Source organism: Benincasa hispida, chromosome 12 (genome assembly GCF_009727055.1).
Source record: "Benincasa hispida cultivar B227 chromosome 12, ASM972705v1, whole genome shotgun sequence".
Lineage (NCBI taxonomy): Eukaryota > Viridiplantae > Streptophyta > Magnoliopsida > Cucurbitales > Cucurbitaceae > Benincasa > Benincasa hispida.
The window spans coordinates 30,072,317-30,095,509 of record NC_052360.1 but is presented as its reverse complement, the minus strand read 5'-3'; the positions used below and the strand labels follow the sequence as shown (position 1 = coordinate 30,095,509).

The following is a 23,193-nucleotide window of genomic DNA, read 5'->3' as shown; positions in this document are numbered from 1 at the left end:
TGTTATCACTTGAAGCTACTTGTTTCATTGTGGTTATAGTTATTATTAGGTTTCGCTTTTTCTTTTGAATGTCTTATGGACTCCTAAATTAATTAGTAGTATGTGAAAGTTTGAAATGTATCTTTGAATATCTTGAGGACTCCTAAACTGGTTAGTAATATGTAAAATTTTGATTTATGGAAGATTGTGTCTGCATTAAGGTTGTGGATTTTTTTTTCGAGGGAAGGAGGAGGGCGGTTATCACTTAAAGTTATACTTGCTTCATGCTCATTATAGTTATCCTTAGGTTTTGCTTCTTCCTTTGAATGTTTGGGGAGGGGAAGGGAGCTCTGAAAGTTTGAAACTCAAATTTTTGGAACACTTGAGAAAGTTTACTTGTTTTTTGTTTTTGCTCTTTCTTCCTTGACCACTTTTGTTTTGTTAATTGATGGAAGGTTAGGAACGTATTGAACAAATAGATAATGAAGGGACAAACACTTCCTCAACTAATATGAAAGATGATGCAACAAGCAAAGTTCTTAGTCATGATCGTGGTCATGTTAGAGGACTCAGATTTGGGGTGACCACGTCAAAGTTGTCTACATTTTCTCAAAGAGATAGTTATACCCAACTTGAAGAAAAGTGTAACAAAATGGAGGGAGAGATGATTGAAATGAGATCTTTGATATCTCACCTACTCAAAATTCAAGTATGCTACTAATTAGTAGAATCAATATAGGTTTATGTTAATGTTATGATATTATTTAATATTTTTATGTTGTTTCTTTTAATTCTTTTAATTTTAGGGAAATACAAGTGAATATCTCTCTAATTCTTTAAACGAACACTTGATCAACAATATTGCTATTGACCCGGTGGTATCTTTACCTTCGGTAAAGTGTTTATTATTTGTTTCCTATATTCTTATTTATTACTTGTAGATTATTGAACTACCTTTAAATGAACAAACTTTTTATAAGTTTCTCAATATGTTATATATTACTTTTTATATTGCCTTGTTGATATAGTATTAACAATAACAATACTCTTCGCAAGTGCAAATTGCTAGATTGGTATGGTATAATAGAGGTAGTTGCTGAAGGTCGATGGTCTTCAAATAACCCAAAAGTTCTTGTTCATCATGTTCCCCTTAGTCCATTGGTAGTGAGAGTTTGGATAGACTTGTCAATAAAACATGATACATTTTTATGGAGGCCAAACTTAGGAATAACATACATAGAAGATGAAATCGGTAGTACAGTTGCATGACCATTTGACAAAGTTTTGATTAGTATGTATATCTATCGATTATTTTATTTCTTTATTTCTTTATTTTAATAAATTTACTTAAACTTTTTATTACATAATATTTTTTTGTAGGTTGATGAAGGACTATTAGTACATGCATCTTCAGATATTTTGTGATCGACTACATACACAACTAAGTTGGAGTTATTTTGGAATTTGATATCGACATATTTTGTAATTTATAAATTTATGTTTTGTTTCATCTCCAGGTTTCTAGTACTCATTACTATATATCTTTTTGGGATAGTTGCAAATATAGACATTAGACCCAAATTATTAGCATATATAACATAATGTAAAAAAAATTACAAATATGGCCAAATTTAAATAGTCTATTAGTGATAGACTATATTATTGGTAGTAGCCTATCAGTGATAAACCATATCACTGGTAAGCCTATCAACAAAAGAAATCTGTCGCTGATAGACTTGATTATATTTGCAAATTTTTTTTAATGATGTTATACAGTTGGTTATTATTCCTAAAAATGCTACCAATTGCAATTGCCCTATCTTTTTTGTTGGGATATATGAATCTTGTATTGAATGCTTATTTTGATAATATTTATTTTGGGGATTATATAAATATAATTTTATTTGATTATAATGTGTAAAAATGTATAAAACATAACAATAAGATTATGGACATATTTAAGAAGTTATAAATATGCAACAATAGGGTTCATTAAAGTTATAAAAAGCTAATAAATGCCATGAATACAAAACCTTAACAATAAGGCTTATTATAACTTTCATCAAATAAATAATTATAATTATAAACAAATGCTATAATAGACAAATAACAGCTACGTATTTTTGCTATAAAAGTGATTTTATAGCTTTTTCAAAAATGCTATCTTACGTGTTATAAAAACTAAATGTACTATTTGAAACTTATATTTATAGCATTTACAAAACGTCATAAAGATCGAATATTTTATAGCATTTAGCAAGTGCTATAGAAGGAAACTTATTATAGCATGTAACAAAAAGCTATAAAAAGCTGAACTTTTCGATAGTGTTTAAAAAGTACTATAAAAAGCTCAATATTTTTAATAGCATGGGTTGTCATGACTTTGGACAAAATGCTATAATAGACCTACGATAGCAATTTTTTGAAGTTATAGTAGACATTTTTTCTGTAGTGTTGATTTACAACTCAATACATAAGGATAGGTAAAAGAGAGGCTATGCTTCACAAAAGAGCCAAAGAACTAACCAGTTACTTGAATTATCAGCCATCTTGAGTTGTGTAAAGTCGTAGTTGTCCATAGCTGAAGCACACCATAGTAACCTACAAATAATCTGAAGAATATAAGCTCATACATCAACATCAAGAAGCTGTTTCACATTTCTTTAATCTTTATAGTTAGTTATTGTAACTACTTGCATTAGAAATAGTATTTAAACTCATCATTTACAATTTTTTTAGATACAACAACGAATACAAAGCTTCAAGAAAAACTTGAGCAATCTGTAAAGAAAAGAGGGTCTGTGACTTAGCTTCATAATAAAACTATCTCCTTCCCGTGGACGTAGGCTTTCATAGTAAAACCACGTACATTGCAGTGCATTTCCTTCTTCTCTTCTCATCGTCTATAAGAATCATCTATTGTTTACCTATTCTCTTTGTATCGTCTAGTAGAACAGAACGATCATCTACCCTTCTTACAAGCAATCGTCTACATGCGCGATCGTCCATCTTCCCTCAAGCAAACGTCTACTCGACTGCACGATATTACACCTTTCTTCAGAGCAATTGTCTACACGATTGCATGATCGTCTACATCCTTTCTTCTGCCTTCGTCTACCCGACTGCAAGCTTTCTCATCGTTTACTCATAAACAATCGCATAGATCAAAGAAAACTCATTAAGTTAGAAGAAAGAAAGAACACAGAAAGGCGATAGATTGAGAGAATCAAAAAGAAAGAGAGAGAAAGAAATTTCATTTTGCACCCATTAGAAACAAAATTGTTTTCATTTTTCCATCAGACAAATTTCAGTGGGATCATCCATGTGCTAGCCATCAATTGGAAAATCGTGGTCAATTCTCAACCTTGTTCTCTACCAACCAAGTTTTTGGGCAAAGAATCTGGGCTTCAAGAATTGGGTCAAGGTAAAAAGGCCTTTAATTTTTTCATCATTTGGGCTAACATTTTTCTTTTGCAGAAGCAGACCCATAGAAGAAGAAGCAGGCCTAACAAAGCCTAACAAAGTGGTATCAGAGCAACTAGACATTCAAGATCTCAATTCTTGGAGAATCAAGACACGTGTTTTCATCCAAAATGTCAGTAACAAGGTTCGAGGTGGAGAAATTCGATGGCAAAGGAGACTTCGGACTGTGGAAGGCCAAGACCAAGGTGATACTCGACCAACAAAAAGCCCACAGAGCCATCCTTGATCCATCAACACTCCTTGCCATGGTTACAACCTAAGAAAAGGAGGATTGGAAGCTGGTAGCCTACGATACATTAGTTCTTAATCTAAGTGATAATGTTCTTAGACAAGTATTAGATCAAGAAACTGTATATAGAATTTGGACTAAGCTAGAAGAATTGTATGCTACTAAAGACCTTCCTAGCAAAATGTATCTTAGGGAGAAGTTCTTCACGTTTAAAATGGATTCATCTAAAACATTATCTGATAACTTAGATGAGTTCAAGAAGATAGTTACTAAATTTAAAACTATAGAAGAAGTTTTAGGTGATGAAAACGAAGCCTATGTGCTCCTAAACTCTTTGCCTAAACAGTATAGAGAAATTAAGAATGCACTAAAGTATGGAAGAGATAGCATAAGCACAGACACCATAATCGCAGCCCTTATGCTTAGAGAAGTTGAGCTACAGGTTGACAAAAAGGAAAAACCTAGTGGTGAAGGACTGTTTGTAAAAGGAAAATTTAAACAAAACCACTCTAAAGACAAGAAACCTCATAACCCAGAAGAAAATAAATCTAAAAAGAAAATAAAATGTAAGTAATGTAAGAAGAAAAGACATCTAATAAAAGGCTATTTTATTTTAAAGAAAATGAACCAAGAGAAAGAGAAAGATTCAAAAGGAAAACAGCCCGAGGTATCTATTGTAGAGGGTTCATTCATTTACTCAGATGTCTTAGCCTCAACTCTAGATAGATCTAATCATTTAAACCCTCTAGGTAAACATGATTGGGTTTTAGACTCTGGATGCACCTACCATATGACATCAATGAAACCCTGGTTTAACACTTTTAAGGAAATAGAAGGAGAAATGGTTTATACAGGTAACAACCAAGCTGTAAAATTGAGGGCATTGTCTCTGTTTCCTAGAAACTCAAAGATGGAACTATCAAACTTCTTAAGAATGTGAGATGTTCCTTTACTTAAGAGAAATCTAATCTTCTTAGGCATGTTAGATGCTATAGGGTGTGAATATAGGGGTAAAAGAGGAACCCTTGAGGTGCTAAAGGACTCTAAAGTAATCTTAGTTGGGGAAAAGGTAAATGACTTGTTTGTGGTCAAAGGGGTAGAGATGATGACTGGAGCTTATGTAGCCACCATAAATGAGCTTACCGAGGTTGATTTATGGCACAAAAGACTATCTCACATAAGTGCCAAAGGCCTAGAAGTCCTATCTAATCAAGGCATTCTCCCTAAAAGTCTTTCAAAAGATTTAACCTTTTGTGAGCATTGTGTTTTAGGGAAAGCCACGAGGCATAGTTTCCCTAAAGCACAACATACCACAAAAGCTATCTGAGATTACATACTCTGACCTATGGGGTCCAACCCCTACACCTAGCCTAAGTGGCTCTAGGTATTTACTTTCTTTTATTGATGATTTCTCTAGGAAAAGTTGGGTCTACTTCCTTAAAACTAAAGACCAAGTGTTTGATAGGTTTAAGGAATGGAAACTCATGATAGAGAAACAAACTTCTAAAGAAATTAAATACTTAAGAACTGATAATGGGTTGGAATTTATTAATGAAGAGTTCAACAAATTCTGTAAAGAAATAGGAATTACTAGGCATAGGACAGTTAGATACACTCCTCAACAAAATGAAGTTGCTGAAAGACTCAATAGGACAGTCATGGAAAGAGTTAGATGTCTCTTATCTATGCAATTCTAAATGAAAACTACTGGGCAGAGGCTGTAAGCTACACAGTGTACACCTTAAATAGGTGTCCACATTCCTCCCTAAATTTTTTGACTCTTGGAGAAAAATGGACCTCACATCCACCTAACTTAGATAACTTAAGGGTATTTGGTGTGTTGGTTACATACACCAAAATCAGGGAAAATTAAAATCTAGGACAGTAAAGTGTATGTTTATAGGCTTTTCTGAGGGAGTAAAAGGTTTTAAAACGTGGAACCCTACTGAAAAGAAGTTTATCATAAGTAGAGATGTCACCTTTAGAGAAAAAGAAATGTTTATGCAAAAGGAAAGGACGTCCTATGAAGTTCCTAACAACCCTAACACCACTAGGATTGAGGTGGAGTCACCTAAAGCTTCTTCCATTAACCAAAATCCTCCTATAGATTTAGAAGAAGAAGAGGATGTCTCAAATGAGACCACTGGGAATATTGAAGCTGCCCCTGACCTAAGTCAGTATTCTTTAGCTAGGGATAGACAGAGAAGAGTGATAGTTCCTCCTGCTAGGTATACTAAAAATAGCTATATGAACCTAGTTCTAAATGCCACAATAGCTTCTAATGACCAAGAACCAACTACTTTTGAAGAGGCAGTGAATTGCCCTAATGCTAGGTCTTGGATTCAAGCTATGTGTAAAGAGCTAGAGTCACTCACTATCAATAAAACCTAGACCATAGCTCCTCTTCCTAAAGGTTGTAAACATATAGCTTCTAAATGGATTTATAAACTAAAGAAAGGTTCTACTAAAGATGAAAGGCCTAGATATAAGGCAAGGTTAGTGGCTAAAGGCTTTACTCAAAGAGAAAGAATAGACTATATTGAAATCTTTTTACCAGTAGTGAAACAAACCTCTATTAGGCTTCTTTTATCACTAGTTACTCAGTATGATTTAGAACTAGATCAACTAGATATTAAAACTGCCTTACTACATGGAAACGTAGATGAGGTGATATATATTGTTCAACCTAAAGGGTTTGAGGAAAAAGGCAAGGAAGACCTATTTTGTCTCCTAAACAAATCAATATATGGTTTAAAACAATCCCCTAAATGCTGGCATGAGGTTTAATGACTACATGGAGAGTATAGGTTTTCAAAGGAGTTCCTATGGTATTTGTACTTATATCAACTCTACTACCTATAAAGACAAAGTCTACCTATTACTCTATGTTGATGATATGCTACTAGCTGGAAAGTCTAAGGAGGATTTAACTCATGTAAAAAATCTCCTAAAGAGAGAATTTGACATGAAAGACTTGGGTCAGTCTAGAAAGATCCTTGGGATTGAAATTCAGAGAGATAGAACAACCTCAACCCTAACCACAAGTCAACTAAGCTGTTACTATGAAAGATCCTTGGGATTGAAATTCAATATGGCAAATGCAAAACCTGTTACTATTCCTATTGCTACACACTTTAAATTGTCCTTTGAGAACTCACCAAAAGAGACAGACATAGAACATTTGACTCAAATGCAATCAATTCCATACAATCAAGCATTAGGTAGTCTAATGTACTTAATGATATCTACTAGATCATACTTATCATACAACACTAGTTTAGTCAGTAGATACATGTCTAACCCTGGAAAAAGACATTGGGAAGCAACAAAATAGATTCTAAGATATCTTATTTGGTCTAAACAGTCAAAATTAACATATCAAAGTACTAATGAATCAAATTTAGAACTATATGGATATGTTGATTCAGATTTTGCAAGTGACCAAGAGAAAAGGAGATCTCTAATAGGTTATCTATTCTTATTTGGTCCTAACTTATTATGTTGGAAAGCTAATTTATAGTCAATCACTGCATTATCAACCACAGAAGCAGAGTATATGGCACTTTCAGAAGCAATAAAGGAACTTTGTGGTTAAAAAAACTGATGAAGGACTTTGGTATTAATCAAACAGTAGTTAAAATCTACTGTGATAACCAAAGCGCCATTCATCTTTTCAAAAACCCTCAGTATCAATCAAGGACTAAACATATAGACATCATGTATCACTTTGTCAGAGACAGAATAGAGAAAGAAGAAATCGAGGGGCTAAAAGTTCATACCACCGAGAACACAGCCGATATGTTTACCAAACCTGTGAGTAAACTCAAGCTTTCAAAATGTCTTGGTCAGATTGGGTTTCTGCTTCCTGAAAAAGGTTGAAGACATGTTAAATCATGAAGGAGAAGAAGTTACATGTTGAGCTTAAGGTAGAGATTTGAAGAATATAAGCTCATACATCAACATCAAGAAGCTGTTTCACATTTCTTTAATCTTTACAGTTAGTTATTGTAACTACTTGTATCAGAAAGAGTATTTAAACTCATCATTTATAAATTTTTTAGATACAACAATGAATACAAAGCTTCAAGAAAAACTTGAGCAATCTGTAAAGAAAAGAGGGTCTGTCACTTAGCTTCATAATAAAACTATCTTCTTCCCATGGACTTAGGCTTTCATAGCCGAACCACGTACATCGTAGTGCATTTCCTTCTTCTCTTCTCATTGTCTACAAGAATCGTCTATCGTTTACCTTTTCTCTTCACATCATTTAGTAGAACAAAACGATCGTCTACCCTTCTTACAAGCAATCGTCTACACGACTACGCGATCATCCATCTTTCCTCAAGCAATCGTCTACTCGACTGCACGATCGTACACCTTTCTTTAGAGCAATCGTCAACACGATTCCATGATCGTCTACATCCTTTCTTCTGCCTTCGTCTACAAAACTATAGCTATCCACATGCCTATAAACCAAACTACCATTTGCGACACATAAATTAATCTACTAGAATAGCAATAGAGTCAAAGTAGGAAGCCTATATTTAGTACAACAGAATAGAAGCAGCTTGGATAATTTACTTCTTGTATATTTTCAATGAATGATTATAGATATCTAGGTATATGTTTTTATATAGGGCAGACGAATGGCCAAATTGGGCTATATAAAATAAATGAATAATACACAATCCAGAAGACAAACAATTTTAAAACTATAGTGGGCAACGGTTGTGCAAAGTTGGGCGTTGGGTTGCTTGTAGTTGGGCTGCATGCTGTAGGTCGTTGGGCTGAGAGATTGAGCCGTGGTTCTCCTTCACATCCTCCCTTAAACGAGCGGGTAATTCTGTTACCTCGAGTTTGGATCGAAGGAAGGAGAATTGAGAATGAGAAAGTGGCTTTGTGAGGCAGTCGACTACTTGGTCTACTGAGGGGATGTAATGGACTTCAAGAGCACCTTCAAGCACCTTATCCCGGACAAAGTGAACGTCGATTTCGATGTGTTTAGTTTTAGCATGGAAGACCGGGTTGGTGGCTAGTGCACCGGCACTGATGTAGTCACACCATAATGTTGGTTTTGAAGCCGTAGAGAAGCCAAGTTCAAGCAAAAGTTGTTTCAACCATACAATTTCAGCAGAAGCGTGAGCAAGTGCCCGATATTCAGATTCGGTGCTGGACTTTGCCACGGCCGTTTGCTTCTTAAAGGACTAAGAGACAGCGGTGTTGCCCAAGTATACACAATAGGCAACTATAAATCTTCGATCATCGACATTGGATGCCCAATCTGCATTAGAAAAGGCTGCTATGGTGAGGTTTACTGCTAGTGAAATCAGTAAGCCATGGTGTTTAGTACCACTTAGGTACTGAAGAACTCTCTTTACTCCCTGCCAATGGACATCGGTTGGTTGCTTCAGGAATTGACTGAGATGATTGACAATATAAGCAATGTCCAGCTAGGTGGAGGTGAGATATTAGAGTGCTTCAATGGTGCTACAGTAAACAAAGGGATTAGGTAATGGGGTGCCATCAGATAGAGAAAAGTGTTTACCTACAGCAGATGAAATAGGGGCTAGTTTAAGGCATGTCAAGTCCAAGAGAGCAGATCATCAATGTATTTTGCTTGAGTTAAGAGAAGACCTGAACTGACATGAGAGGCTTGAATTCCAAGAAAATAACTGATGGGACCAAGGTCTTTGAGGGCAAACTTTTTTTCCAGCCGAGCAATAACATTGTTGATGAGTTGGGGACTGTTACCTGTAATTATCACATCGTCCACATAAATCAACATGAGAACAATAGTTGAACCTTTCTTGTAAATAAGCAGAGAAGTATCAGCATGGCTACTAATGAAATCCCACGAGTGTAGAATGTCTTTGAGTGTGGTATTCCCAACTCGAGGAGCTTATTTCAGCCCATAGATAGCTTTGCCAGCCTGCATACATGATTAGGCATATATTGATCAACATACCCTAGCGGTTGAAACATATATACGTCTTTTTCCAGATGGCCATTGAGAAATGTGTTATTGAAGTCTAGTTGCCGAATGTACCATTCATAGGAGACAACACGTGTTAGAATGACTCTAATGGTGGTAGCTTTGACCACGGGGCTAAAGGTTTTCAAAGAAATCTATGCCAAGACTTTGATGGAACCCCTTCACGACAAGTCGAGCTTTGTACCTTTGAATGGAGCCATTTGATTTCCTCTTGATTCTGAACACCCAGTGACAGCCAACAATTGTCTTGTGAGGAGGGGCTGGCACTAGGTCCCATGTATGGTTCTTGGCTAGAGCTTGAATCTCCAAGTCCATGGCATTTTTCCAAGCCGGAGTGGCCAGTGCATCATTTATCCTTATATGATCAATGAGAGTGCAGTCACGAGCTGTGGTTTTTGTCATCCATATTTTCGGCTTAAATATCCCAGCCTTAGCACGGGTAATCATTGGGTGGCCAGCGGGTGCATGCGGTGCATATGAGTTTTGGCCATCAAGAGAGGTTGGATTTGAATGGTTGGGAGAAGAGGATGTTGAAGGGCTGGTCATGGGCAACAAGTTTGATATTTGAGGTAGTGGTGAGGTATATAGTTGAACTGGAGATTGGGATACTGACTTGGATGAGGATGGGGTGGAGGTGTCAGAAGGAGATGGGCTTGATATAAGTCTGGAAGGAGTTTGACATGGGTTGTTTGATGAGATTGGAAGATTTGTTGGGGCTGAGGGGTTTTTGATACTGATTTGTGGAGTTAGGTAGCAGGGCGGTTGGTCATGCCAAGGTGGTGGTAGATAAATGAGAGATGGTTTGACAGTCGGTTGGGGCTGCACTGATTCTGCTGCAAAACCTAAAACAAAAGGAAAAAATGTTTCATCAAATACAACATGCCTTGATACTATAATTTTTCCCGATTGAGTGAGGCATTTGTGACCTTTGTGAACCAGAATAAGCCCTAAATACACACATCTTTCTGACTTGTATTGAAACTTTTGGTTGTTGTATGGTCTTAGATAGGGATAGAAAGCACATCCAAAGGTTCTTAATTCAAAGAAGATCAACTGTTTATGAAGAAGTGTTTCCATTGGTTACTTTCCTTTTAAAACTTGTGAGGGCAGCCATTAATAATGAAAGTAGAGGTCATGAATGTATCCCACCAGAAACTTAAGGGCATTGAGGCTTGAGCTTGTACGGTTAATCCCATTTCGACAATGTGTCTATGTTTCCTTTCGGCCCGACCATTTTGTGCAGAAGTATATGGATAGGACAATCTTCATTTAACCCCTAAAATATTATACAATTGATGTATTGTTTGAAATTTTCCTCCATTATCTGTTTGAAAAGCTTTTATAGTGGTTCCAAACTGAGTTTTCACCATATTAAGAAAGTGAGTGAAGGCAGCATAGGTGTCACTTTTTAATTTTAATGGATATATCCAAGAAAATCTACTAAAGTCGTCAAGAAAATAAACATAGTAGCGATAACCATCAGATGACATTACTGGTGCAGGGCCCCATAAATCAGAATGCACTAGATCAAAGGGTGAGGATGCATGAGATGAAGAGCTTGAAAAAGGAAGAGCATGAGACTTGCCATACTTGCATGCTTCACAGAAAACAAAAACTTCATTTACTTTCACTGGAAGTTTACATTTTTTGACTACATCATTCATGACCTTTAGGGATAGGTGTCCAATTCTTCTATGCAAAATTTCCTTTGACACAACTACATTAATACTACTACTTTGAGCAACAGACGAACAAGCTATTATTTTACCATCCTTTGTCAAGCAGGAACTCTGCGATTTCACTATACTGCCAGCAGCTCTTGCTGCTTTCAACTTATATAGTCCTTCACTGAATTCCCCCTTCAACACCACCTTGCCCGTATAGATATCCTTAACAAAACAACAGTCATCAAAGAATTCAATAGCTATCTTATTATCCTTAGCTAACTTTGAAACACTGATTAGATTCTTAGCTATTTCAGGTACACACAAAACATTTTCCAAGTTAACCAAACCATTGTCAGTCACTAGAGAACAAGAACCAATATAAGAAATGGGAAGAGTACTTCCATTACCTACTGTCACTTTTTCAGTACCTCCATATTCAGACGAGTAGGTCATGTTGTTTGGATCACTGGTGACATGATTGGAAGCCTCGCTGTCCATGTACCATCCGGAATCAGCAACAGACTCAGGGGTGGCCAGAAAAAGAATTGGTGTGGGCTGCCATCAGGGCTTGATTGAGTGGCGGGTGTTGGTTATCAAACATCGACCTTGGAGCTTGATTTCTGTTGTTTTGCTGTGTGTTCTGACTAGGGATGAAATTTCTGTTGAGCAATTTGTAGCAATTGAAGGCAGTATGACCTTGTTTAAAACAGATTTGACATGTGGGTCTGTTGTTGCTAGCACCATTCCATCGACCTCTACCTCTACCATGCCCATTCCCCCTTTGCCCATTGTTCTGGAAAGGAGGTCGAGTGTTAGGATTGTTCTGCTGCTTGTTCCCATTATGAGGCTGATTGTTGGTGTGGCTTGTTGTGAGATTGACAGTGGAGGAGGCACTCCCTAGAGATGTTGCTATACTTATATTCTGTAGTTCAAGTCGTTTCTCAAAACTCAACAGCTTTGAATGCAAATCAGCCCATTTCATTTCAGCTCTTCCTTGAATCGTGGCAACAATAGGATTGTATTCTTCATCTAATCCTATTAGGACTTGCGATACTAATGACCGGAGTAGAATCGGATTACCAGACAACTCCAAGTTATCAGCATGATTTTTCATTGTTCTGAGATTAGATGAAGAATTACTAGAGGCTCCGGACATACCTTCTGGCTGTTGATCGATCTGCATACCAGTTTCAAAAGTTGGGTTTGTGACTAACTCTTCTTGCTCAGTCATCATCGGAGGACATATATCTTCTCTAGTCAGATGTCCTTCCAACCGGTAGCTTCTCAAGATTGGTAAGGTAAGGTTCTTCCAAAGGAGGAAATTTCCACGAACCAACTTGATCGTGGTGATTTGGTTAAGAAACTGGTTCAACGGTGGGCTTCTGTAGGTGGGGCTGATGAATTGATTGCTTCCGTTGAAGGGATTTGAAGGGGCATTTACCATAGGCTCTGATACCAAGTCAAAATATGCAGCCTATATTTAGTACAGCAAAATAGGAGTAGCCTGAAGAATTTACTTCTTGTATATTTTCAATGAATGATTACAAATACCTAGGTATATGTTTTTATATAGGGCAGACGAATGGCCAAATTGGGCTATGCAAAATAAATGAATAATACATAGTCCAGAAGACAGACAATATTACAGTTGCAGTGGGTAACGGTTGTGCAAAGATGGGCATTGGGCTGCTTGTAGTTGGGCTGCAAGCTGTGGGTCGTTGGGCTGAGAGATTGGGTCATGGTTCTCCTTCACAAACAATATATTTAGAAAGTTAAGTCAAATATAAACAAAATCATAACTATATTTCTTTCAACTTTAGCATACTCTTATGGTTTTTACCTTTTACTTTACATGTTAGTTTCTTGAAACTATTTCAAAAGTTTATACAGAGTTAAAGTAATAGTAAAAATGACATAAAGATAGTGAAAAAGAGGATTTGTAAATGAAACTTTAAAATGGTATTTTGAAGGAACACAAATGTAAATGTTATCAATGTGATTACAAATATTTTTAAGAACAGTATAGTTCAAATAAGAAATAGAGATTTCAACATACAACTCAATAATAAAATAGTTTTTGCATATGGGTCCAGACAACTCAATAATAAAATAGTTTTTTCATTTGGGTTCAACCAAAATTATACCTTGAATTGATATGGTTAACATAACCACCACCACCGAAATATTTTTAGTCTTTCAACTTCTTCTTTACATATAAAGAACTATTTGAATCAAAGAACTATTTGAATCCCAAGAACGAGATCTCTAGTTTATACCAAATAAAAAGAACAAAAAAAAAAAAAAAAAGGAAGAATTCAAAGACAAATCTTAAAGATTCAGATCACACATCTATGGATGTTCTCTAGTCTTCCTAAAATTTAAAGTGCAATTTGTATTGACTTATATAACACGCATGATTTTCTTTTCTCAAACATTTGGATTTATAGAGAATGAGTATTTACATAAAGAATTTGAGGTGCAATACTTGTAACTGAATACAAACATAATAATCTCAAGATGGTTTCAGCTAACAACCATACTAATAACGCACGAGAAACACTAATGATCAACTGCCTTGAATAACTTTTCAAGATGTTAGCTCCATTGACATTTTACAGCCTTAAGTAATGAGAGACTATAGAAAGGATTCTAGGCTACAATACAATTAATAACTGAGACAGTCCAATTCTACTTTTTAAATACGCACCAATACAATTTTCAACTACCTTCAATAAATAAACGTCTTCCTCAAACCATGGCAAATCATTGACAACAAACATCTCCCTCAAACCAAAACCCAGAACTAAAAGATAAGATGAGAACTCTCATAAATCCACAATTATCACCATATATAATACGAACACGTTAACTAATTTTTTCCAAAAAATAAAAAAAAAAGTAACCAAAAAAATGAAAAAAAAAAATGAAAATCTAACCCAAATGCAAAATGAGTTAACTAGAAATTTCATAACACAAATATGTTTAAGGGATCCAGGTTCAAGATATATCCTAAAGGGTCTATAGTATAAAGATAAGACTAGATACCTTATTCTAGTGATACCGTGGAAATGATCCACTTTGTATTTGATACAAACGCAATGATCCATCGCGTTCGTGTTGGTAACATGCGAGTGGAATATCCTATGCAATGAGTTTGCATAAGACCAAACCAAAAAATAGTAACCACTAGATGTAACTCCGTTGACTAGTTAGGTTTCTATTTTAATAGGATGACCTAGGCAACTTAGTCTTAGTCCTGAGTCTATTATGAACTTTTGTTCACGAGGGATTGTCCGTTGATTTGTATGGGTGAGAGTGGCCTGTTCGTCGACTTAATAAGCCTACCATTTTGGGGACAAAACCAAGTGGGAAGCTGGGAACATAATAATACAAGATGGATTTCATTTCTTCCCGGCTTTAGGCTAAGTATGATTGTTCCTTTAAGTGGTGTCTCTAGGATTTGAACAAAGAGCCCTACCCTCTTACTGGCCAGAGAGGGATTTCTGTTTAATGGTTGGATCATAAACATGTTGTTCATTAGAGAGCACTGGTACTTAAGGATTCAAAGGTAACGTAGGGGTAAAATGGTAATTTGACCCAGCTGGTGTTACGAACACTCGTGAAAGACTAAGTTGCTGTTATTTGTCTATATCCATGGACACACAAATATGTCTGCAGTGAGAAGAGTGTAGTTGTTGGTCTTTAGTGGAGTGTATCCATAATTAACGAATATTGATTAATGTAGTTAATGAGTTTAGCCAATTAATCTTATATCGTTGGAGTTTCTGATCTGTAGGCCCATGAGATCCCCTTCCTAGCTCGAAAGAGAATTGAGGTAACTATGTCTTGAATAGAGTTTGAAATGTTCAAATTCATTTAGGGAAATAATATAATGTATAATGATACATTACAATATAAATTTTATATTTTAATTAAACTTTATAATATAAATTTAATTTTGGATATGATTCAACATTAATTTATGAGAGAATTAAATATTTGAAGGAGTTCAAATATTAATTTAATATGAATTAGATTCATACTAAAACTATAGGTTAAAATTAATGTGTATTAGATGCACATTAAAACTATAGGTCTAAATTAAATATTTGATATTTAATTTGGTTATTATTTAATTTGAGAATTCAATAATTATTTAATATAAATTAATTGAATTAAAACTATAGATTATGTGAGAGATGTTTTATTTAAATATGATTTAAAAGAAAATCATTAATTAAAAAAGATTTAATTAATGATTAATTTAATTAATTATTAAACTAATTTATTTAATTTTAAATTAAACATAACTCCCACATAAGGAGTTGATAGAAACGCGATGACTCCCACGTTTCTCTTTCTCTCCTTTGTTCAAATACCTGCAAAACGTATGCAGGGATATGAAGTGTGTGCTTGATCACAGAAGGGTTCTATAACAAAAAAAGTTTTGTAAAAAAATTTTCCTTCTCTTCCCATAATTCTGGTTCCCACGAACCAATCCTTAAGAATTCTCAGAGAATAAGAAGGAAGCCCTTTTGGTGGTGTTCTTGATTCCAACCCAATTAGAGAATTGACCATTTTGTCTGAGTCGTCAATGAATATGAGTAGCTATTTCCTTTCTCTATAGATTTTTTCCTAATGCAGGTTTAACCTATGAATAATATAGTAGATTGTATTTATTTTTTGGTCTCCGTGATTTTCTGAATTTCCCAGTGTACTGGTATTTTAGAATTTTTAAATTAATTTCTAATATGGTCCTGTGTTTCTTCCGTTGCGCTGGGGCTTTGATCCCTACAAATTTATCTTTTGGAAGTAAACCAATAGCGAGTAAATAGATTTTTAAGAGAAAACTAAATGCCGACGACACTATTGATAAGTATAAAGCTCGGTTGGTAGCTAAAGGCTTTCACCAAAAAAGAAAGGCTAGATTTCTTCGATACCTATTCTCCAGTTGACGAGGATTACATCTACAAGGATGTTAATTGCAATAACAACTTTACAAATTTGGAAATACACTAAATGGATGTAAAAACTACATTTTTAAATGGAGATTTAGATGAAGAAATTTATATGAACAACCTGAAGGATTTGTTGTTAAAGGACTTGAAGATAAAGTTTGTATACTTGTTAAGTTTCTTTATGGATTGAAACAAGCACCTAAACAATGACATGAAAAATTTGACCGCACTATGTTATGAAATGGATTTAAGATAAATGAGTATGATAAAGGTGTCTATGTTAAAACCATAGCTCAAGTGTATGTCATTGTTTGCTTGTATGTAGATGATATGTTAATAATGGGCATAAATAGAAATGTTATTAATGCCACTAAAATGATGTTGAAATCAGACTTTGATATGAAAGATCTTGGTCTTGCTGATGTTATCCTTGGAATTCAAATAAAAAGAAATCCAAGTGGATACATACTTTCTTAATCTCATTATATAGAGAAAGTGCTAAGAAAATCTGATCATTTTGAAAGTAAGTCGATTGTTACTCCATTTGATTCAAATTGTAATTTGAAGAAAAATAATGATGAAGATGTGTCTTCTATAGAATATTTTAGAGTTGTTGGTAGCTTTATGTACATAATGAATTGTACAAGACCTGGTCCTATTTAGTAGGAATGTTAGCAAGATACTCCAACAATCTTGGATATGATCATTGCAATGTGTTAGTTAGAGTTCTAAAGTACTTGAAGTACACTCTAGTCTATGGATTGCATTATATGAGGTATCTACATGTACTGGAATAATTTAGTGATGTTATTGGATTTCTGATAACATGGAGACTAAATCAACCAGTGGGTATATTTTTACCTTAGGTGAAGCAACTGTATCATGGAAATATTCAAAACAGACATATATAGCACGTTCTACTATGGAATCAAAGTTTATAGCTCTTGATAAAGGAGGAGAAGAAGTTGAATGGCTTCGAAATTTTCTTGAAGATATTCCATTGTGGCTAAAGCCTGTAAGTGCAATATGTATTTATTGTAACAATTTAGTGGCTTCTATGAGAGCCAATAATAATATCTATAATGGTAAGTCACGACATATTAGATGCTTGCATAATTCGATAAGATAATAAGGAGTGATCTCAACCATTGATTTTGTTACCAATATCCAATGGCCAAAATTATAAGTGGTTTCCAATATTTTTCCTTTCTATTTAAACCCATCTTCTTCTCCAAATCATAACAACAATTTTCCTTATTTTCAATCCTCCAAAAACACAAAGTCTTTGTTGTTGCACTCTTCATGTTTCAATTTTCTTCTTTTCATCTTATTCTTGAGTGAGATATTTTATGTGGTGAGGATTGGCTTGCTGTGAGCTTAATATTGTAAGTCCACTCTATTAAGAGAGTTGTAAGAGTGTTCTTTAACATTTCCAAACTTTTGTAAGGATTGCTCTTAAACTCGCAAAAAGAGCAGTGTGGCGGCTAGGCTCTGGTGACATTTCTATTTGCATACCCAAAAGGAGTTTGAGAAGTGGATATAGGCCGGTTGCACCGAACCACTATAAAAATCTCCTGTGTTAATTTCTCTATCCCATACTACTTTAATTTTCAATTATTGTGTTATTATAGTTTATTACATGGAATTAATTGCAATATTTGTTCATATTGACTTGTTTTGATTGGTAGTTCTGAACTTTCTATATTCATTATCAATCTTTTTATGATAATTAAATAGGATGCTTTAAATTGTGATTCTTATTTTTTTTTTTTTGTTTAATTCAAAGTGAAATTATTTCCATGAATTTATTGTTTATATTACTTATTACTTAAAATTGTATTCATTTACTTAATTGGGCCCACATTAATAAAAAGTTTTCATTCATTGTAATAAATCCTATTTACCCCGTTCTAAGGTTACTATATCGATCCTACAATTGATATCAGAGCCAGTTACTCTCTTGTTTTTAAACAAATATTTTCATTTATTATTTCATATTGATACTCATTATTTGAGTTTTTCACTTCTATAATTGATATCAGAGCAAGGTCACTCTTGATTTTAATTATTTATTTTTATCAAAAGCTTTTTCATTTGATACCTATTGATTGAGTTATTTACTCCAACAATTGGTATTAAAGAGATTGCTCATTTGATAAAATTATTTTTCAAATATTATTTTGATACTAAAGTATCTTTTTAATATTTTGAAATATTTATTTGAAAAGCTTAGTTGCTAGAGCTATGGCAACTTTAAATAGTGATTCCATTGATAGACCTCCATTTTTTATGGGAATAGAAATTATGATGTTTGAAAAATAAATTGAAAACATTTATGCTTGCTATGGATTTCAATACTTTATATGTTTGTGAGCATGATTTGTCAAATTTGAAATTGAATAATGAGTTGCCCAGTTTTAACGCCAAAGCTATAAATATCATATATTGTGCATTGAATAGACAAATATGTGATAAAATTTTACATTTTAATTATGCATATGATTATTCGCATGAGGTTTCTGAAGAAACTTGTTTCGTGGAATTGAACTTGTGTTGATGTTGATGTTGATATTGATTTGATGCGATATGGTTCGATCTCTAGTCATGATCCTTTGATTCTCTCTTAGTTGAATGCATACCCTTGATTTAAAGAAGCAGAGGGCATGATTTTCTTGAAGTTGAAGTCTTGGAAGAGTCCTTGTATCTTCAGGAGATTTGTATCTTCAAGGAGTGTGATGCGCTCCACTTTTTCAAGTTAAGCATATGCATTCAATTGAGAGAGAATAAGAGGATCAAGTACGAGAGATCGAACCACATCGCATCAACATCAACATCAACATCAACACCATCTTAAGTTCAACTCCACGAAACAAGTTTCTCCAGAAACCTCGTGCGAACAAATTGGCATGCATAGTAGAACCTCTCTACCTCTCATCTTTCTCTCGAAATTCAAGCAAATTGATGATATTAAAGAAAGCCACATCCAAAAGCATCTTCAACAAGCAACTTCTATATAGGATCTGTCACTCGCAATTGTTCAAAGGAAGTTATGCAGGAGTAAAAACAAGGTTTTGCCATTGTGCATAACATCTTGAAAGAGATGATAGAGTCTCCTAAAGACGATATTGTCATCAACGAAAATCACTTGTTTGACAACTCTAGTTCTACCTCCAATAATTCAAAGAGGGAATCACATCCAAATGTGATTTCTATCATGATGGCAGACATAACACTTGAAGCGGCCATGGTAGAAATGGAAAGAAAGATAATTTTATGATGAAAGCTGTTGAGGAACGAGATCATTGTTCACCTCATGATTTTGATTCTAAACATGCTTAAAATAATGGAGGAGAATGGAGATGAATGAAGATAGATGAAAGAGTGATTTCTTTCTAATTAAGAGAATCAGGGGATGCATTGATAGTGGATGCGTGCACACCTTGTAAATGCGTACAAGCTCTCTCAAATCAAATCCAAGTATAAATCTAACTTAAGTTTCCTGGTAAGTCCAAGGTCGAATGCAGAGACTCTAGAATGCTTCTAATGTAGACCTTGTTTTTGGATGTAATACATATATTTCCTAATTAACTTGAGAAATGTTGGTTATTTACATTAATCTAATGGATGAATGGTTCTAAGTATAAGTGGCATGCGTTGATTTCATGGTAAGTTTAGCAAGCCTATGTGAGCGTAATGAAGATGAGATGAAGATTATGTAGATGCTTGTTTACAATCTAAATGTATGTGCTATGCGTTGGAAATTCTATTCTTTAGTTCTTGCTAAGTTCAACATCTCTCAATGCGAAAGCTAGATTTAATCCTATCTCTAGGGTGCATGTGTTAGTCATATAGAATAGGAAAAAGGCGTGAGCAACTCTATCTCTAGACTTATTTCACGCCCTAACTTAATGCATTCCATACCTAAATTGCTCTCTCGAGTGATTTAACTACTTAGTTACTTTTATCAACTGATCAAGGAGACTTAAGGAACAAATTCCATATTCTTATTAAGTTAGAAAATTTCACAAACACATACAATTTTGAAGGTAAAAAGATGAAGAAGTGATAAATGGTCAAATTTAAGATTGAATTAAAGATAACAATTGTTTATATAAACAATCGTAGCTTAATGAAATGAAATGGTGAATGGAAGTGAAGTGTAAAAAGTAGAAGTCAAACCAGAGAGTTCAATCTCTTGTCCTATTTGTCTTGTTTTTTATGCTTGCTATAACCAATGTGGTTGAGAAGTTGAGGAAGATATCTCTTTCAAGCTTCTCTCCAATGACACCTCTTGATCAACGGTTAAATGGTATCTTCCCTCCTATTACTTGCTTGCAAATAGCAGATGCTATGTACTGGTGCTGAAAAGAAAAGTTTCTAACTTGCTGGCTCTAAATTGTCTCACTCTGATTCTAAAGGTGGCTTCTCCTTATATAGGCAAATCTCAACAACTTAGTGATTGGACCTGCATCAAATTCCATATCCTGTAGTAGCCGCTTGCCACTTTTAAAATGTTCAGATGCCACCAGTCAGATTCCCATGCCAACAAGTGGTGATTTGATAGGAAATGAACAAGCCAACGTATCCTTCATTCGTCGAATATTCTTGGACACATACCCCTTGCGTTGGCCTTGGCTGCAACACTTAGTACATTTCTTTTATTCCTTTGTTGAAATGTGTTAGTGAAGCAACTTTTTACTTAACAAAAATACTTTTGTATGAGTTTACTATATGAATGGAATTTCATGCATTTTTCTTTCATAGTGAGTGTATTTATATACTAAAGATCCTAATTATTCCAACTTTGAGAGAACAATAACTTGTATTTCTACAAGTTATCAATCATGAAATCGCTGCCTTAAGAGAACAGATGCAGGCTTAGGAAGTTGCTGAATCGGGCCAAACTCTTGTTGTCAAAGAAAATTACAAAGGGAAGATCATGCTGCAGGAAAACCAACTGCAACAATCAACTTCCGCTGCCTCTTTTTCAGTTCAACAGCTACAAGAATGATTATGACCTCCATACAGGCTCAATATGGAAGCCTGTCTCAGACCTATTTTATATATTCTAAGTCGCACACCTAAAGATTTGACAAGTTGAGAATGTCTACTGGGTACCAACCCCTGAAGTTCCTGCAATTTGATGGAAAGGGAAACCGGAAGCAACACATTGCCCACTTTGTTGAAACATGCGAGAACGTGGGAACCAGAGGAGATTGGCTAGTCAAGCAGTTTGTCAAGACTCTGGAAGGAAATACTTTTGACTGGTACACTGATTTAGAGCCTAAGGTGAATGACAGCTGAGAGCAACTTGAAAGAGAATTCATGATCTGCTTCTACAGCACCAGACGCACTATCAACATGATGGAGCTGACCAACACCAAGTAGTGGAAAGGAGACCCAATCATCAACTACATCAATCGATGGAGAGCTCTGAGTTTAGACTGCAAAGACCGACTCATTGAATTTTCTGCTGTAGAAATGTGCACCTAAGGTATGCATTGGGGACTTCTCTACATTTTTCAGGGAATAAGACCCCATACGTTTGAAGAATTGGTGATTCGCGCCCACGATATGGAGTTGAGCATCACCAATAAGGGAACGAAGAATTTCTTGATCCCTAAGTGAAGAAGGATAGAAACAAAAAGCACTGAAAAGATTGTGAAAAGCATCATGAAGGAATCAATGATCATTAATACAACCCCGCTGAAATTTTCTTCAAAAGGAAAAAAAGAAGAAAGTTGAGAAGAAGAATGAGGGATGCGAAAAACGTCGCCTAACTTTGAAAAAAAGGCAAGAAAAATTTTATCCATTTCCTGACTGTAATGTTGCAGATATGCTTGAATAACTACTAGAAAAGCAGTTTATCTAGCTATCGAAATGCAAACGATTGAAGCAAGCAGAAAAAATAGATGATCCTAACTACTGTAAGTATCACAGGGTCGTTAGCCACCCAGTTGAAAAATGTTTTGTACTAAAAGAGCTGATTCTAAAATTGGCTCATGTGAGGAAGATTGAGCTAGATCTGGACGAGGTTGCTCAAACAAATCATGTTGCAGTATCAGTAACTCTATATGCTCCAACATCGGCTATATGGATTAAAGAGAGAGTTTGGTCTAGTTCGGGACCTTCAGACCTGTGGTCGTTCAGTTTTAGCAAGCAATCCAAATGACAGATTTTCAAAATAGGGAAGAACATGTTGATAGTGGCGATGACGAAGGATGGATTCTCGTAACACATCAAAAGAAGAGAAACCCGAGTTCTATCCAAAAAGAGTCACGCTCCTATCGGATTTATAAAAGAGGGAACAAGACTCAGAAAAGGAAGGGAAAAAGGAGGCTCGGAAGCCCAAGCTTGTTGAGGAGGAAGAGGAGGACTTCCCTTAACCTAGGCAACAAATGACGTTAGCATATTTCCTTTCAGAGAACTTCTATGGCCACTGTACGAGGAAAATGCTAGATGTTGTTTCATGTCACCCTGTCAGCATGACAGAAGAAGAGGATACCCCTCTAAGTTCATAAAAAACGATAGAAGAATCAAAAGAATTACCATTTCTTAGCATGAACGACCTGTTGTCACTGCCTCAAGAAACTAAGACGACTCTCATCAACATGTTGTTAGAGTCAAACACATCTAGTGCACCGACCTCTTGGGTGCGCACAAATGCCTTTGGTTGTATATCCATAGATTTCCCATATGAAGATCTACTGCTGGGATCAAAGCTTCATAATAGGCCATTGTATGTTTCAAGATACATTCGAGAACAGAGAGTTTGTTGAATTCTCATCGACAATGGATCAACCGTCAATATAATGCCTAAGACGACTATGAAGTAATTGGGAATCTTCATTGAAGAATTGTAAAACAACAAGTTAGTAATTTAAG

General features: G+C 35.1%; 1 long non-coding RNA gene across 1 annotated transcript in view; it reads left to right on the top strand.

Annotated features, from left to right (window-relative positions):
• Positions 1–1,549, top strand: part of LOC120068358 — a 3,016-nt gene extending 1,467 nt beyond the window's left edge. The window contains exons 3-4 of the long non-coding RNA XR_005479174.1: positions 435–688; positions 1,360–1,549. This is a non-coding gene — a long non-coding RNA (uncharacterized LOC120068358). The remainder of the gene's footprint in view (positions 1–434; positions 689–1,359) is intronic.
• The last annotated feature ends 21,644 nt before the right edge of the window (positions 1,550–23,193 follow it).